Consider the following 20,132-nt stretch of genomic DNA (forward strand, 5'->3'; position numbering starts at 1 on the left):
AGAAACACTGGCAGTCTGTGACTTTAGTGATAAGTCCAGTAAAATCTAGCTACTTCTGTACTGCACAATGTAGTGTGCTCAACAACAGTCCATACAGTGTCCAAAATAAAGCATGGTCGAGGGGACCTTGTGGTAACCCTAATGTTAGCGTTAAGAGGTTTGGGGTACCCTAAATTCAAATAGTACAGGGGGAAACTTCAAAGACAACATCCCCTCCTTCCCAATTGATGCTACACTGAGGCAAGAATACTAGTATTCATAACTGCACAATAGCACCCTTGTACGTGTGGGACAGCTGGGTGCTTAATGCTCTAGTGATTTGACCATAGAGTCCAGTTAGGCACTATAGTCCTAAGATGTTTCCCTTGCCCTTTTAATCACAAACTGCATCAACCCTTAGGCTTTGAAATACACTTAGAATATCCTTATTATTGTGACTGAAAGAATGCATTTGATATTGCTTGATTATAACTCAGAGATGAGTAAAAAATGAGAAATGAAAATTGCCACATATTTTTTTGACTTCATATCTCTAAAATATATATAGTTTACTGTTTAAAATCTTTATATATATATATATATATATATATATATATATATATATATATATATATATATATATATATAATGTAAGTGCATGTGTCTGTCTATTACCATCAGAAAATGATTATTCAATGCACAAGCTTATTAATTGTTATTGTGAACATGGCAAAAAGACTTCAGTTTTTTTTCAAGTAACAGTTTAAACTGCTCTTGCAGACAAAATATTGGGGGAAATGTGCTTTAATAACATTCACAAACAGATGTGAAACTATAAAAATTTTTTTTTACATATTTGTAATATTTCTTTATATAGTCGAGGATTGTCTATCCTAGGTTTGGAAGTAATATATAATTGTTAATGAATCATAAATTCAACTGAGCAACAGCTGTACAGAATAATCATGATGACGTTTTTGTGGAGTTTTTCCTTCAGCAGCATTGATATTAGATCTAGGCTCAAATGGATGAAAAAAATCTATCCCAACATTTACTGCAAATTACGAGACCTGCAATTTTCCGATCATGTATGAAGTGTTAGGTGAAATGGGCCTTAGTACTCAGGTACTGGAGTACATGTACTTGTAAGCCCGGCAAGCCTTGGCCACCATGCGTGGATGTTATTCCTAACTCTGCTCTGACATCGAAAATAAGGTAGCCTAAATACTGTGTTAGTAGACGCAGCTCACATTCGGGTACGTTTAATGGGAATGTAGATCTATAGATCTACGTGTAGAGCAAAGTTACAAAATAAGACCAATTCTTTTCATTATCATGAAGGTCTGAACAAGATCGCACCAACACAAGACGACCTCTTCTCTTGAACACTGTGAGAGCAGGTGTGTCTGAACGCTGATCTTGCCTGGTCGAATCTAATAGTGCCCATAATTAGAACAATGTTTACGAATCTTAATCGTCCGTTTTCCTTCCACGTTAAGGATGATACAAACCACTAATCATCAACAGACGCACATATTCACAACGAGTAGAGAATCCTACCTGTACTAGCACCAGGCCGCGGCCGACACAACATCGCTGTATTTACAAATTCCACCGCTGCTCGCATTCCCACTTCTGTCGTCTGCTTCCAAACGAATCCCCTCGCCTGACCTCACACGTTTTATGAAAAGCTCTTGCTCCAATGTCAAAACGTATCCATTCCCGCGTGTTCAATTCTGGCACTGTAGGCCAAATCTGCGACAAAGGAAACGAAAATCATTAGTTCTGACAAAGCTTTACCATGCTTACCATTCCTACACAACTACAAGACAGGTGCGAGGTGTACACCCAAATTGCACCCCGTAAATATTTATACCCTTTCGGTAGCGCTGCATTTGAATCAACGCACATCACTGCAATAAATGTAGAAGCATCGTAGAAAACCATGAGCTTTCCACAATAAAACGAGAGCCTTGAATCAACATCGCCGACCGATGTGAATGAATGAACGGATGGAGCGACTGTGCCGTCGGTCACAAGGGCGGAACAATTTTACACAGATCAATAAGAGCATTGCAACATGCGTTAGGATGGTGCGCACGGGAGCATCTCGGTTTACGCTGTGGATGCGAGATGTGGAGGGGAGGTAAACGGCTTTGGAAGTAGCAATGGAAGCACAAATAGACATAGCTTAAGAAAATTTGCCTAATTACAGAAATATTAGGTCTGGTAACTCTGGTTTCGTGATTTTCTCCGCCGCTTCAGTTACGAAGATATTGCAGCTATAATATGTTGAATAGCGTTAAGGAATCGGCCCAGCTATAGATATCATATCCGTTACACATCCTATAGAAATTGCTGCTTGGTATAAATGTTGATCTATCTATTGTTTATGCATTAAAAAATGATATCGCATTATCGATTTTCAGTGTTTTCGTACGAAACTGAAAGTTTGATATTTTAAATATCGGCTCTATTGAGCAATGTTTGTGGTTATTGTACATGCACATATTTATTCGTGTCAAACTGTGTGGATTAACTAATGTGCCTCAATCACATATTACCACTACAATAATTAAACTACCACTAGACTCTACTACTATTTTTACAGGCCCCGTGAAGATCCGGGTTAGAAAAGGTCTTCAGCAACCCATACTATGTGTGAGGCGACTAACGGGATCGGGGGGGGGGGGGGGGGGGGGGGGGGGGGGGGGGGGGGGGGGGGGGGTCAGGCTCGCTGACTTGATTGATGCATGTCATCGTATCCCAATTGCCTGGATCGATGCTCAAGGTGTCAATCACTGGGTTGTCTGGTCCAGACTCGATTATTTACAGACGACCGTCATATAGCTAGAATATTGCTGAGTCCGGCGTTAACCAACAAACATCATCATCACATCACATAATCGTACATAGAGTCAACTTGTAACGTCAGTATGGTGTCAGGCAATTTCATGCACAACACGATAAAGGACAGCCAATATTCGTTACATTCAGTGAATGAGTGAATTAGTTGATCGGTATTGTTTTACACCGCTTTTAGCAACATTCCAGTAATATCATGGCGGGGACACCAGAAATGGGCTTCACACATTGTACCCATGTTGGGAATCGAACCCAGGACTTCGGCGTGGCGAGCGAACGCTTTAACCACTAGGCTACACCACCGCCCCTTCTTTCTTTCTATTCAGGTTTCTGGTAAAATATAAATATAAACCTAAAGGAGAAAACGTGAAAAATCAAATAGTCAAGATGTCACTTTTATCCGCTATTATGAATTCATTTAAAGGCTTTAGCATGTGTAAAGTCGTAGACATCCTACATTTCAAAGAGTAAAAATTCACAAAGACTTCCATATCCTTCTCTTTGTCGACACAGACATTGCTGGTCGTATCACAGGTCATATGGACCCGTGAAGATTCCGGGGTAGAATAGGTCTTCAGCAACCCATACTTGTCGTAAAATGCGACTAACGGGATCGGGTGGTCTTGGCTCGCTGACTTGGTTGATGCATGTCATCGATCCCAATTGCGTGGATCGATGCTCATGATGTCAATCACTGGATTGTCTGGTCCAGACTCGATTATTTACAGACCGCCGTCATATAGCTGGAATATTGCTGAGTGTGGCGTTAAACAACAAACCAACCAACCAACCAACCAACCACAGGTCATATGCATGTGACACGATTTGACACGAATAAACTGATTGAAATACTATCTGACAGTGATGCCCATCAGTTACATCAGAGTTAAAGTATTCATAATTTCTAGTTTCTTTATTTTATGTAAATTTATTCCATATTTCATTTGAAAGTTTAAAAATAATATGATTTGTATATACTTTTATTCTCTATAATAACTCCAAAATGAGTGACTCATTTTATATCACATTATAGTGTTTTCTTTTTAAAGTGAGGTGAGACTCAAATAGCCCTCCAATTTTAATTGCATGCATAAACAAACCCTCCACAAGACTGTATGACAAGAGGAACGACTTCAACTTTCCGCTAAGACTATTTAATAATAGTTTTATTGAAAACGACTAAAGACGTTTAATTATTCATCAAAGGTAAAAATTAAACTTGATATATCTCATCCCATATCAAAAATCATAATGCAGTTATTTCCTTTACAACATATATATTACTATAACAAATCAGAGGCTACCAGTTTCCGTGACTTAACCAACAGCTACGACCAACTGTAGGCTGAAGTAATTGCAGCACATTATCTGTGTTTCTTCTACAGTTTCCGCAACCTGACGATAATTACCCGGTAATCACGATAATCATGGGCATTTTATAGACCACCAGGGCAGTAAACAACAATTAGATCCCCGCTCCCGTCATTCCAGCCTTGTGTCATTTTATCGTTAACAATAAGACTTAACTTGCTGCAATATGTAATTGGGGAATTATCTAGTCTCCACTGAACTTCGAGGCAGCATATGGAATACTGTAACGGGAGATTACAGAGGCTGGTTCAGCTGCATGTATGATCAAGTTTATAGCGCTGCGTTATTCTATTAGGAGTAAATTTGTTTCCCCCCCCCCCACAAATTATGAAACTGATAGTTAACAAATTATCTATTAAATAAAATGACCCCTCCTAGGTCCTAACATGGTGGGGTCTACACCAATAAAATCAGTGCTTAGCCTTCCTATCGGGAACTATACACATTCTACTCGAAATACATACACAGAAAGGTTCGAGCGAATGGCAGGCAATGCACATCTGCAATTCTGATCACCCGTGAACATACTGTACAGCAATTGCCAGACCACAGAGACATTAAGTAGACAGTATTTTTATTCGTTAACGAGGGCAATATCAGATTTTATGACGACTGTCGTTATCATATAAATGTGAATATGATGATCTGGTATACAGTATCATAGATTTTTTTCGATTTGAACACTAAATTGGTAAATAAAGCAGAACAATAAGTTAGTCCCGCTGTATTCCGCTACCCCCCCCCCCCCCCTCATATTTCTTATGTAGATAAATCCAAAACCAAAAGAAACATTGAATTCGGGACATATGAAAATAAGTAGTACCTTTTCTCACGTGTATATATGTTTGTTTGTTTGTTTGTTGTTAGCGCCGCACTCAGCAATCTTCCAGCTATATGACGGCAGTCTGTAAATAATCTAGTCTGGACCAGACAATCCAGTGATTGACATCATGACCGTGTATATATGGAATGGAGGATCAATATTATTTTTTCAGAGACGAACGTCATATCCGTACCCTGAATCTGACGAAGTATTAATATATATTTCCCATCAGTTATCTTTGCAAGAATATAATATATCATGTTTTTTAACCTAAATCACAATGTCGTTTCACATGCATTCATCGTTCTCTCAACGTGATGTATACATTAATACCACGTCATCAATAACTCGCAACGTTGCACACGGCAACATATGTAGTTTATTGATGTGGCAATTTCACCATTGTAGGTTCTAAATTATCATATTTACCTGCCGTTTGTCATTTCTATATACAAATATATGTCTTGAAGAATTCGAAGTAATATATTATGTCCACAGCAGACACAATCGACAGCTGGGTTATTTTCGACGACCTTGTGATTCATTTCAGTTCATATCGACGACCCTTCAGCCTAAGAGCAAGATTTCATATATTTCATTATAAATGTACTCAAAGAGCTATCCACGCTGACATAACCTTTTAAATACATGTGTAAAAGGCTCCGATAAGCGCGGGTTAAATGTTCACGAATAAGTGTATACCGCTCTGGCGCCAACGTAAATGGAAATGGTGATGATTTTTTTAGGATATTGCTATTTAATACACTGTGAAACAGAAAATAACTCAACTACAGCTATGTTCATATATTATCACCCGATCAATAAAAACAGGATGTGCAGTACTATCAATTATGTAGTTATAATTCTTAGCCATAGATATATATTAAAAAATCACGTTACCACAACGTGTGTCCAATTGTTAAAATTCGAGCCAAATGAGTCAACCTGTGTTACCATTTAGCTGGAATATTGCTGAGTGCGGCGTTAAAACAACAAACAAACAAACAAAAACAAAACAACATGTCTGGCAAGCAGGGCTGACAAGATTCAGCCTGAGTTAACCAGTGTTAACTAAGCATACCCAAGGTCAGGATACGAAATAAAACATATAAAATGCAACCTCGTATATATTACAAAATGGCGGCCAGGAGACAGGTAAAACACATGACCTATATGTGTATTGCTATATTACACAGCTATAAGAGGTTAACAAGCATTACATTTCTTGAAAAAGCTGCCATTGTTCCTGTTCTACTTAATTATTCATGTGAAACAAAAAGGTTCAAAATAACGCGATGAACATAAACGGACATGCATAATCATTCCCAAAGTTTTATTATTCATGGGCGGATACAGCGAGTGGGGTGGGGTGGGGGTGGGGGGTGCGCACCAATCACCCCCCCCCTTTTTTATTTCGAAACAAATCTTTATTTCTGTATAAATTACCACCAAAGACAATAAATAGATCTTAATTGTGCACCCCCCTTTTCAAAAAAGCTGTATCCGCCCATGTTATTGCTTCTAAAAGATTAATATAAACAATTGACATTTACCGTATCCTGACGCTTATCAGTATACACATATAATATTAATACCTAGTTAAAGGTATTCATTAAAATGCTTTAGTTCAGGACTGAATCAATAAATGAAAAGAATTAGCTTTAACGATGACGTCACTTGGGGGATGCTACCGGGGTATCGCACCCAAGGGGTTCAGTAGGTATATGGACAACTTAGGTCAACCGAAGTATGACGTGAATCGGTTAACATGAGCCAACAATCAAAGTTAGAACCGTGAAGATCCGGGGTAGAACAGGTCTTCAACAACTCATGCTTGCCGTAAAAAGCGACTATGCTTGTCGTAAGAGGCGACTAACGGGATCGGCTGGTCAGGTTCGCTGACTTGGTTGATGCATGTCATCGCATCCGGATTGCGTAGAACGATGCTCAGAGTGTTAATCCCTGGATTGTCTGGTCCAGACCGCCGTCATATATACGTTGAAGCGTTGTCATCAATCCTGTCATATGGCCCCGTTTCAATATAGGACAAATCCGAAATTGCAACTAGCATCGTGAAGACTATTTTATTATAACCATTAATTCAGATTTAGAACTATAGGTATCAAATCAAGACCATGTTATTATTTATCCTGGTTACTGAACGTAAGATATAGAAGATGTACAACACTAACAGTACCTGGAATCAAAGCATTCACGTCGGAATCTGAATCAAGGGGCATAACTCTTCATACACTCAGTTGTGACGTGTGCTAGCATGTGGCGATGTCACGTCGGTGCAAAAACCAATTCAGGGCCAATTCTACGTCAACGGAGACCAGCGTGAATGCACGATACCTTTCGGCCCAATATTTCATAATTCTTCTGGCTTGGGGCGTTTGAGAAGCCGCGTAGTTAAAGCGTTCACAGTTGACAGCGACAAGATACGCCATATTGGTACAATTCCTTTGTATCATGTTGTGACCTACGGCTAGAATGTTGTTTTCGGGGGTCATAAGGAAACGAGATATACTCTACAAGCAAAGACCCGCCATGAAACGCTCTATAAACAAACGTTATATGCCGCTCCAAGAACTACCAAATAAAAACTTCTTTATAGCTTCAGATACTCATCGCGCGGAAATGAAATTGAAGGTCTATAAAAAATGCTACACTTTTTCCATCTGTTCTAAATAAAACTAGGTAATGCACAAAACAGCCCGAAAATACTTTCAAGAGATACGGAAAATTCCTGAACACGAATCTTCCATCAAGGGCTGTAAACTCGAGTTGACGTTTTACATAAAGTAAACACGCTGTAACGAATCATGTATACGAACGCCTTTGGCGTCAAGTGGTGGGATTAATTAAAACCAGAACCCTCTTTTACTGTGCATAAACACGAGCAGGACCCGGATGTAAGGTGACAGTGTGAAGTGTGGTAATTAGTGATGCTCGTTGTGTTGACAGACAGTTGTCAGTTCAAAATAAATTCACGTTGTGAATTTCATCAACAGGGCAGCAGAACTTCATTACGCTTTAGTAACCATAGAAACGATGGTTAGCGTTGCGATCTGAGGTGAAACGTGGATTAATCAGTCCAAATTAATACATATAATAATTACAAGCGACATATCCATGCACGTTCGGGGATTTATACGGGAAGTGGCATTAAGACGTTCTTCAAGCCTTAAACCACCAATGCTTTCGCCAGGCGGAATGGTGGCTGTATCTTATTTGGATAAAACCCGAGAACAATCTCATCCCAAGAGAGATACACACAAGACTGATATATATATCTGATAAGAGCAACCTCAGACAGACAGTTGTACTTTCATATCGGTATTGCAATAAAGTACGAATATTATTTTCTATATCCTGTTTGACAGGAGTACAAAAGTATAATAAGACTCACAGTAAGTGGCAAATTCCTTATTCTGTTTACATTTACAACGTCAGTGTCACTGGTACCTGATCAATATCATGAGCAGAATTGTTTAAAAAAATTATATACTATTTTGAAAACTAATCATTACATCATAATTTTATTCTATTTACATTATGAGTGAAAATAGTTTGTGTGGTTGAACCAGACGTCTAAGTCTGCACACATACCATGAACCCTCGATGATCCAATATATTATTTCTCTATTCTTTTAGGATAAATACATTCGGCCTATTCGCCGCCCTCGCCTCGGCTTTCCTGTCTCTAAGCTCAAAATGTTTCTCGCTCATTAGAGTAGTTTCATTGGATGGCTATTTTTAGCGTGACACTATGACAGACGTCTCACCCCCGGTCTTTTAGGACATAATAGAGAGGAACCAAGAGAATCATTTTCATGGCATGAGAGCCTTGCCAAAGTACAGGAGTCTTGCTTGGCAGATTTCGGATATGTTGGCGTCCGAGTCTGTTTGAGAAACTATATATAAAAGTAAACACGGATAATTGATGTGTATTTAATTCACATGGGCTACTTATCCCAAGAATAGCTGCAGGGTTGCTGATGCGGTTTAGCAATAATCGCTCACTGTTACTTATCAATAAATTACCGTCGATGTCACGTATACCTAGAAACCCAGCATCAATAGGGATTATGTGTGCTTATGTGTATCTACCATGATAATGGACAGTTTTACTGAAATAATACTTTTCAAACAGTTTACACACTTGACACTTTACAGACACCATGCAATCTTATGAGCACTTAACACACAGAACACACTAACAAATCCATGATTAGAGTAAACATACAAAGTCGACATGAAAACACTGCTTCCAAAGAACTCCGCCCTGCCTTCATATTATTGGAAACGATCTGATAATTACGATCTTCACACCTTGGTACAACGCACGTGCAACATAGTTTTTACACATCGCACGTGCATGAAGTTATAGCGCCACCTATAGCGTTACGACGTGTTGTTATCGTCTAGTTAAAACGCACACTTGAGACCTTTTCAATTCGAAGTCTTGCAATCATTTCCTGCAAATAATGTAACGGCGTGTTCCTCTGTACTAACCTAATATAAGAAATACTTGAGGATGTGTCTTCGCAAACATACGGTATTGACGAAGACTTGGGATGAGCCGAACGGAAGATATAAATCGATTTCTTGGGTAGTTTCTTTATGTTCTCTTACGAGTCTGAATTCGTCAAGAAACAGAACACGCGGGATTATTCTCCTGGGTTCGTGACTGCGATATTTGGTTATTGCAGTGGCTTGAGGCAATTTCTCTGGGTGTCGCGGAAATTAGCATTCTCCATTGGTGTGGAAAACACGAAATAAATTTGGAATGGTATCTACATTCCACGTTCCATAAAAGCAAAATTGACTTTTCTGTTTTGATACATCACAACGGGTGCCAAAGGGGTTCAAAATGGCTGTCGGTAGTCTCGTACTTCAAGTCTCGCGGGAACCTCAAACCGGATTCCAAGTCTCGCGTGGCCAGGTCTCTCCGTGTGTGGAATTTGGAATTCGCTTTCACGCGACAACCCAATTCCCTGTCGGGAAACTTACTTAAAGTTTCGATTTTCATGTAAGCTACAGGGTCTTGTGAGACACGTGTAACATTAGGATTACCATGCTAATTACAACAAGAAGAGAGTGAACGCGACAGCAAAATGCCACTGGTTCGGCGAGCCGTCCCTCGCGGCAATGGAACTATCGAGTTATGTTAGCTGTTATCATTATTACTCTAAGTTGGTATTAAGCGCCGCGTCTTATCTCTCGTTACTAGACCATAAGCATTGTCATCTCAGCTCCGAGTCAGGAATTTGGAAAGGGGATCAGCAATATCTTAATAGCTTGCTCAAGTCCAATCCTATTGTTCCGACCAACGTCAATAGGACCGTGGCGTCGAAACTAGTAGATTTTTTACGCTTTTGCTGCAAATGTTACGGGAGGGATAATACAGAGGATTGAATTTTATCCAAATAATATGAAAGGAACTAGCTTTCAGTAAAAAGGACGTCAACATAATTAGGATTCCTCTTATGGTGTTTGATGTCATTGGCGAACCGGTTTTCTTGGAAGAAATGCTTTTAAGATATAGGGTAACAGTATTATAGTGTATTCTGTAATAGCCCGCAGCACGTGGGTCGACTCAAGTTCAGGAAGCCCTTTCAGTCGTTATTGTACCTTGTGGTACGTAAATGGCGGGAGATGATATTCAGTTCTCGTGTAAACTGAATAATTAAGTGCATTATATTTAGTTGATGAAGTGAACTTCTAGCCACGTAACAAATATCTCATTTGATTTAAATATAGCAGATACAAAATGGAATACTGGAAAATGTTATAGTGCAACGTCCGGTTTGCATATTCAAGGGGAGGGTAAACAACGTTAACACCGATTTAGAATCACCCCGAGGGAATTTGAATTCGGATTTTCTGCGTAACGAGCAAACGCACAACCTGCTGTTCTATACTGGCCCAACATGAAACGTACAATATTATTGCTTCAAAATAGTTTTTTTTATTGATATGAATCATACGAAGTGCCAAGCGACACTTTATTACAAGTCGAACGAACATTTACATATTATTCTTTACCGAATTATGAGCACCGGCCAACCCCGCACCCCCCACTATCCCGAACGACTTACACAATCTCATTAAAATCCGATCTTGGTGCTCGCTACCGCTTCACATAGCAACAGCCAGAACTAGGATCTGATTTTAATGAGATTGTACTGTACCAATTTTCAATACATTAAATAGTATTTTAGAAAATATTAAGTTACCGATATTTCTTTTTATGCCTGTAACATACATTAAATAATAGTTTAGAAAACATCAAGTTACCATACTTCCAACAATCTTTACAACATAAAAATAATTTGTTGCCTTGCGCATTCTATAAAAATGTGCCTGGTGACGTAGTGTTTTACAAAACGCGAAATTTACATCGGACCTCAGATCACACGTTGCATAATAAAAACTCAAGAAGCGTTCAAACTTGCCCTTTATCATACCCAGAAACCTTTTCTATTCTCTGTTGCTCACCTACTCACTCGGCATAGTGTAACAACTACCCCACTAAGTAGAGATGGGGGCCCACGTGTCTCCTCCCAGCTTCATCACTTAAATGTCACCTGACTACAATAGGCCGGACGGGAGATGTACAGTGCTCATTATTTGCTTATACATGCCCGTGACCATGGGAAGTTTCGTCTTATATACTACACGCGCATAAGGTCATATTTATGTGTATGAAACACGCGCACCTGCATATGGGCTCTATTACACACATGTGGCCTTTCGTTAGGAAGAACCCGTGAAGATCCGAGTTAGAATAGGTCTTCAGCAACCATTGCTTGTCGTAATAGGCGACTAAGGGGATCGGGTGGTCAGGCTAGCTGCCGTGGTGGAAGCATGTCATCGTATTCCGGTTGCGTAGATCACTGGATTGTCTGGTCCAAACTCGATTACTTACAGACCGCCATCAGATAGCTTAAGTTTGGCGTTTAACAACAAACAAAAAAACAAATCATGAGAAGATATTCAAACATCAAATGGACGAGTACTTTTAACTGGGCTCACTGAAAATGGAAAATGTCAAAGACAGGGGAATGTTTGTTTATCAATGTTGTCGAATTTGTTCTGACTAGAATTTTGTACTTTTTTGAACTGATAACAAGTATAACAAAAACTTTAATTATTGAGCAAAAAGGTTTGATCTGACCACAGGAGGAATCTTTGGTCTCCGATGAACGTTTCACAATACCTGTAAAATCTTAACCGATAAAGCCCCCAATGAAGAAAAATAACTTGGGTCCAGACCTGCTCTTAGTTAACTTGACGAAAACCTTTTGTCGACATATGTAAGCCCTTCCTCCGTGTTGTAAATCATTTGAGTGAGTTAGTGAGTTAGTGAGTGAGATGGGCTTAATGCCGCTTTTATCAGTATTCCAGTTATATGTGGGAGGAAAGCCCGAAGTGGTGCAGGTCTCAACGTTTACCACTTTGGTCAAACCGAGAAGCCTAGGTATGGAGCTGACAAACATAGTTACATAATCGGGGCGAACCAGGATTCGAACAGTCTAAAATTCCTGGCGTGCCCAAGGGACGCAACTCTGAATAGGACACCCGTGCTCCCACTTACAAATGGCTTCTCGCATTTAATAAATCATAAATAATGAATCATTTCTATTCTTTTCTTTTATAATCAATTCAAATAGACATATAACATCAAATTCAAATATTAAAATGTTATATTATACATTACAGAAGACACCAGATTTGTCATATTCCCGCATGGAGGAAGAAAAAGGAGTTCGTGGTTAACACGAAACTCACTGTTTTTAACATAAAAAATGACAGCGCTCTAACGGAAGCACGTTCTTGTATACTCTTACATTTAGCTATATACACAGAATGCTGCTACTCTAAACAAAGGCAAGTCATATCAGCGTGGTCCGAGATTGATGATAAGAATAAGTAAATAAACACGTGTAGATATGTAAGATACATCTGTTCTCCCCTAAAGGGTAACACATTCTGCATGTCGACAGGCACTCGCTACACCGCAACAAGACCTTAAAATTCAGTTTTTAACCTTTCGCCCTGCTTTTGTTGCATTTTGACAGACAATATCAGTTTCGGCACGTGCCTCGCAGCAAGGCTAAGCCTTGATTCCGAGAGGGAGTATTTGAGTGGTCACTTTTTGCATGGAACGCTCTCCTTTTAAGATCCTTAAGAAACGCAAGGCCGTTATGACCTCTCCTACTCCAGGAACTTACTTCGAGAGAATGTCGCGGAGGGAGATAAAAGAGAGTTGATGGCGAGATAAGAGGAAAGGGCATAATAACCATATTCCAATTTCTGGTCTTTTCAGCGAATTACTTCTTTACGACTCTACCTTTGCTTCAAAATGTTTTTTTTATTAGGGCTTATGGTTTCTGTCAGTGTTGCAATATATAAACCATTCTGCGAAATTACTATCACGTGTGTGCCAATAATACGTACATTGTATGTTAATTTTGAAAATTCCTTTAAATTCTCCCCCACATATTGGAACAAAAATAGCGCTTCTTGGAGCCATTTTTTACAAGGAACGATTTACACCTCCTTTGTGAGCTGCGGACTTAAATATCAATTTAAGGTCGTGCGAGAACATAGCCAAAACAGTTTACCATCCAATTTAAAATGAATCGGGGCAGCAGAAAGGGGGGGGGGGGGGGGGGGGGGGGGGGGGGGGGGAAAGGAAGGGAGCTTAAGATAAACATAATCTGGGCTTTAGAGTGTAAGTATGTCTGTACAGCAAGCCTTTTCAAACGGCTTAAAGACACCCATAAACATAATGGAAGTTTTCAATTTCCATACAGATCAGATACCACTGAGCGAACATATTTGTAACCGTGTGTAGAAGGATGGCCTTAGACTAACACTTAGTCAATGAAAAACATGTCTTTAAAATAGGTAAAAATATTTTTTCTTATTTTCTCTCTTTATTCTTCTGCTGTTTCATTGCGAAATCAAGCAAACTAGACTTGGTTAGTTTTATCTAGACTTGCCTAGGACTTTTAGTAAAATTTTTTACTTAAAACATATAAATTCCACAGTCATGGTGCAGGAGTATGATGGCCTCTGCTTATGTCATATAGCAATGTTGAACGTCGATTTATGGAGTTCTCAAGTTGTGCTTCATTTTCTGGTATTGGTTTGGTCAGACACCATGGAGGAGAGCCCCCGAGCTTCGAGGCAGGGGGTCCACTGTCTCGCGAGACAATAACGTGGTTTGGGAGAAATCACGAGATTCAAATGTTCATTTCACTGGCGGGTGAATATAATGACCACATTTTCTGTCTACATTTATTTCGTCTCTTGCGTTTATTAACGATGTATTCTTTAATGTCTAGGTCATTTAAACTGACAAAGATTCATTATGTTGGGTCGGGCGCTCTTCCCAAGTTTGTTTAAGTTGTTCGATAAATACTTTTTTCTGTCTGCTAACCCACATTGATGCTGCAGATAGTTCTCTAATTTAAGGTTACCCTAATCTAAAGAGACCATATTGCACCAATTGCTAAGTCTTGACGTTGACTGCATAAGATACCGTGTCTAACACCTGTGTCGTCGGACCGCCTCCGTGGTCTAGTGGTAGAGCGTCCGCCCGGAGAGCGGAAGGTCCGGGGTTCGATTCCCGGCCGCGTCATACCAAAAGACGTTAAAAAATGGTACTTGTTGTTACCCTGTCTGGCGCTCGGCATTAAGGGGCTAATACAAGGACTAGCCGACTCGGAGTCAGTATACTGTGTCTGAGTGGGGTATTCATGTTAAACTGCGGCATGGTATCTCAGTGATCTAGCACTATAAATCGGCAACAGTCCGGTCTAGTACAAGCAGCCACACACAGACACACACACACACACACACACGTGCATGCACGTCGCTATATAAGTGCAATAATCTTGGACGCGACGTTAAACCCCATTTCACCTTACCTCACTAGACTAACATTTAGTCTCTGAAATCTTATATTACACAATATCCTTCTTGACTCTAAAAATAATTTAAAAAATCCCTATGCTGTGGAATAGAGCTAGCTTGAGCTGGCTAGACTTGCTTTTGTATGAATTTCTAGATTATTATTTTTTCATAAAATGGTAAATAAATATATTCCACGGTCATGATGCAGGACTACTCACCTCACCTATGATTGTGGAAGGGGTTTTCGCGCTTACATTGAAAGTGGATCATAATGTGGACCATATAGGGATCATGGTCCTTCTTTATGATATCAACATATGGAGGTACTGGTCCAGTTGTACGCATAATCTCTGAAGTGACATATCGGTGTGCTACATACTCTCTGCTGGTCACCGACAAACCGTTCACGGCCAGACACCTCGAAGGCACCTCGCTGTCTCCATCACGCTAACACAAGGCCGAAATCATTAATATCGCTCAATGTGAAGGAGGGCGAGTTTGGGGAGTCATGCCACGTGACTGGAGTCCAAACACCACCCATGTACCACTCCGCCATGTTTTCCACCACGTGACCATTAATACAAACAGCGCCCTCCATGCAGCTCGGCCATGTTTTTGCCTTGTCGCAGGCAGGGAAGAGACATAGAGCCGTATCCCTAGGGAGACAGTAATTGATCCGAGCATAAGAGTGGACTTAGGACGCAGGGAGCGCGTCCTTGAGTCTGGTGGTTGAGATAATCTCAGCTGGGCTGGTCTGGATTATGTAACGCCGCCATTAAAATGATGACGTCATCGTGACGGCTGGGTTATGGGGCTGATGGAACACTGCTTGTGTGGTTGGGGTGTATTGGCATGCAATATAATATCAGGCTGGACATATGGATTGGGACGGTCTTTGAGTGTAGTCAGAGACCATATAATAATATAATCTATTATATGGTCTCTGGTGTAGTATAATCGATGCTAATATTTGCTAACGTGACGAAATTGTAAGTTTCTATATCAAATATCACTACCACCACCATGACAGATGTTTCATTATAATACGGAAGACTTTCAAATTCAGATTTCAGATTTCTTTTTTGATGACAATACATTTCTTTGACAGTTTCATACGCATGAAAATTATGTTTGGACACAAGAAACAATTCTAGTATTAATTACGAACATGCGTTGCGATTTGTTTTGGCAAAATTGTTGACTTTGTTCAATCGCCATCAGAAAATGCAAACTGTGACAAAAAAACAACAACAAATAAGCCAGTTTTATCACTGAAACAAATCCCTTGCATTAGTGTATTTGCCTTTACGAATGGCATAGATTAACTGCAGAACAAACACAGGTACTGTGCGCTATTTGAGTACGACTGCAAATTACCCAATTATGTAAGCTATTGATCATGATAAACGCCATTGCATTATTTGTTATTTATTTTACACAAATAAATAATTCACGTCATTGGCGAGAACTTGTTTCTTTGAGTTGACGTTGACGGTTAACGATTCATACTCAAATATTATGAAACAGGAAAGTCGTAAGAATACAATAATCAAATTTAGAGACAGAAACGAAAAAATATAACTGCCCCCCCCCCCCCCCCCCCCCCCCCGATCAAATAACGCGGAGAAATGTCAACAGTGTCAGCCTTCCACGCCCTGGCTTGGCCCCCTGTCATCATCCGCGCAGCTCCTAATGCTTGTTATAGAATAACGTCCAAACTTATCAAAGCCATATTTGAAAACCTGCTTCACTGTCAATCAAATTCCAATTCGAAGTGTCAGTTTCTCACGAGGTATATTTTAATCAATTTAGTTCCAACACTCAAGCAATACCACTTCTAAACTTCTGTTTAACCGTCTTCGAGGCCATTGCTAGCAACGTCTGCATACTGCTACAGTCCCGCCATGGTAATCAAACGGAAACATTCTATACTTAAAATGTTGTATCTCTGAGCAAAATGCAGTAATTGAGACACTACGAATTCCTTACGTTTGTAGAAGCTGGGGATGGTGCTCGGAATGAAACATTTACCATCCAAAAAGATATTCAAAGGCCATGTCAAAGGACTTCCGCATTTTTGAAAGTATTCAAGTGCGATATTCCTTCAAGGGGAAATATCAACCATCGCCCCGGTACTGCTGTGTTATGGCCAATCAATTTAGATCCAAACACTAAAGGGTTCTCCACTTTCCACTTCTCTACATCTCTGCTATATCGCTTTTCATTCGAAACCTCTTACAAGCATAATAGTTTTCTACCTCCATAGAAATTGAAACTTTAAAATGGGCTCATAAAAAATGCAATATTTTAATATTTTCACACCGCCACACCTTACATCATTTGATTGTCTCCAAGTACCTACAGACAAGGAAAGCTGTTATAAAAGACAGTTTCTTCTATTACTTCATGAAATACACATCAATGCTTCATGTGAATCAAAATCGCCGACTGTCAATATGGATTCTTGAACAGTTTGATTACAAAATATATAAAATACCCCTCCATTATTTTGAAAAACAACTTTGTTTGTAAATTGAATAATCATTTATAGGTGGCCTAATCTTTAAAGAACACCTCTTTGAAACTTCAGCCTTATCTACCATTTGCTATATTCAGACAATACGCACCCGCAGATACGTTCAGTATATTAATGTCTAAGTAAGTAAACGTGACGCTCAAAGAATAAACACTAAGATGCAAAATATTCCTTTCGTTGTATATAAACTTGACTTTCAAATATTCATCTGATTTTGATTCAAAAGACAAAACACTAAAATGCCAGCCATTCTTTCGTTATATGTATTAACCTTCAACGCCAGAGAACAACCAGACTCGATTACCCGCCGAAAGAGATTCCACTTGGCGCAAAAGGCAAAACAGCTTTTTTATTAAACAGCTGGTGTGGTCGCAAAAACGAAAGAATTAAATGAAAAACATTCACAAATCTCACATGTAAACTCTTTAATATTCAATCGATGAAGTCCTATGGTCGAAAGAATGAAATAACAAACATATTCAAAAACATAAATAGCCAACTGATATATTTTAACAGAGGAAACGCCCATCAAGTGACTTCATAACTCTTGTATGTTCAACTAATACATTTCGAAAGACCAAACACTTCAAATGTCAAACATAATAAATTTTTAAACCAACTTCCAAAATTTAACTGATCTATTTCAAATTACCACACAAAAAGCCAAACATACCATCGTTCAAAAACAACCCTCCAAGATTCAATTGATGAAATTCAATAAACAGTTACATGACCAATGTATTTTCACAAGCTCTGCAATGGTAATGTGTTTGAACAGAGGGGACACTAACATGATAGACTATTCTAACGACTGTACACACGACAAAACACATAAATGCCAAACATTTCCATTTGTCTACACAAACCCCCCAACACAAAATTGACATTGAAACACCGAACATTCCAAATTTGTACACGAACTGATCAATATGTAAGTGATATAGTTCAAGGGCGAAACACTTAATTGCCAAACATTTCTAACTTTCTGCATGAACTCGCCAATATTTGTAAGCGATACACTTCAAAAGACGCAACACTAGAACTCAAATAACCAACAGGCCATCTTTATGCATGAAGTCTCTGACAATCGATTCCTGGAGCTCTCAGAAGAACCCGGGACCAAGGCTTTTACCTATACCTATCGTAAACCAGTATCCAGCAGCGGGACCCTCAAGCACCATCAGGTCCAACCTTTACCTACCTTAAACCCAAATCCAGTTCCCAGTGTGTGGCTGGTCCGAGCGGAACAACTGCCTGTAATTAATGAAGCTACAGTAGAGACTCCGCGCCTTCCAAGCCACCAGCTGACGGCACGCGACTTTATTGGCTAATCATTTTGTAATTTACACGGATCTATTTCATCGTCAGTGGCAGCGATGGTGCAACGTGTTCTTGTTGTCATAAAGTCTATTAGGACATGAAAGTGAGTCGGACGTCCAGAAATTGAGAATAGTAACAGTTGGGTTTCACGATGGATGATTAATTAATGACCACTTTGTTTCGACGGGTCGTCTCGCTGGGCAGGGCTATATACTCAGGTGGACTTTCAAAGTTTACAGCACCACAGATAGATGGGCATATGGGCATGGGTTTTGATTCAGACAAATCCGGAGCGAGGCTTTACCTTTGGTTTAACCTGTTACCCCATCCTCGATAATCTAGTGTATTATATCGCCATCCTCTTTTTGTATATACTCTGGACACATTCGCTGCCATAGATTTGTTTTGGAACCTGATACAAAATAGCCATCCAATTAAATTACTCTCTTGGGCTAGAGAAATCATGTGCTAAGTTAGAGGTAGGACAGACGGTGGCGAATGAGCCCAGGCATTAATTACAGTTGAATATAAAGACACTGGTAGACTAACATCTAGTCTCTGAAATGAATATATCGTACAGAAAAAAACAGTTGTTCAGTTATCTTAATAAAAATATAATAAAACGGAGACCAGTGACTCTCATACTGCAGTAATCAAGACTTGCCAAACATTATAGACTTGCATGGGCTGTATTTGATATATATATTTGTATCAGGGTCTGTAAGACAGACTCAGACACTGGGTAATCGAGGTTGATGTACATCACTAAACCCCAAGTTTTTCTTCCTTGTCATGTTATGCAAAGCAGTGAATGAGCCCTGGTCACGTGATACATAGCACTGTCGAAGAACCGTGGGGCTACCGAGGAGAGACCGTCTCAAGTAGTGGAACATTATCAGCGGTGCCGGAGTATGATTACGAATGGAATTTTCGCTTTTCTGATGACATGACGATTAACCTTTTGCAATTGTGTTATAAAACAATAAAAACAATAATTTTAGCTTACGCTCACTTTTTCGGAAACAAACGGAACAAACACATGCTTATGATATAATCGAACACCGGACTCTGCTTTTAGCATTGTTGTTCAGTATTATCAATAATGGTGATATACAAGACTCTTTATCAATTTCAGACTGCATCTCAATCCATTAAGATCCATTCATTTGATACCCAAACATATGAAGAATCAAATTTATTCATTTGACGGCGGCTAAGATATCACACTTCATACATTATATACGGAATCTAAACTGATAGCATTACCCTTTAAATTTTAAGTAGTGATAATAAAGACTAATTATTTCT

General features: G+C 39.4%; 1 protein-coding gene across 5 annotated transcripts in view; it reads right to left on the reverse strand.

Annotated features, from left to right (window-relative positions):
• The window catches only part of LOC124137985, a 203,286-nt gene that overhangs the window by 39,704 nt on the left and 143,450 nt on the right, over window positions 1–20,132 (reverse strand). For 3 of the 5 annotated variants that reach the window (XM_046504481.2, XM_046504475.2, XM_046504476.2), the window contains exon 5: window positions 1,540–1,734. The gene's annotated coding sequence lies outside the window, so the exon portion shown is untranslated. Of the gene's footprint in view, window positions 1–1,539; window positions 1,735–1,855; window positions 2,010–18,705; window positions 18,760–20,132 lie in introns of those variants that run through there. The other 2 variants (XM_046504479.2, XM_046504477.2) reach the window with 2 other exon arrangements.

Source organism: Haliotis rufescens, unplaced genomic scaffold, assembly GCF_023055435.1.
Source record: "Haliotis rufescens isolate VD_foot unplaced genomic scaffold, xgHalRufe1.0.p SCAF_17, whole genome shotgun sequence".
Lineage (NCBI taxonomy): Eukaryota > Metazoa > Mollusca > Gastropoda > Lepetellida > Haliotidae > Haliotis > Haliotis rufescens.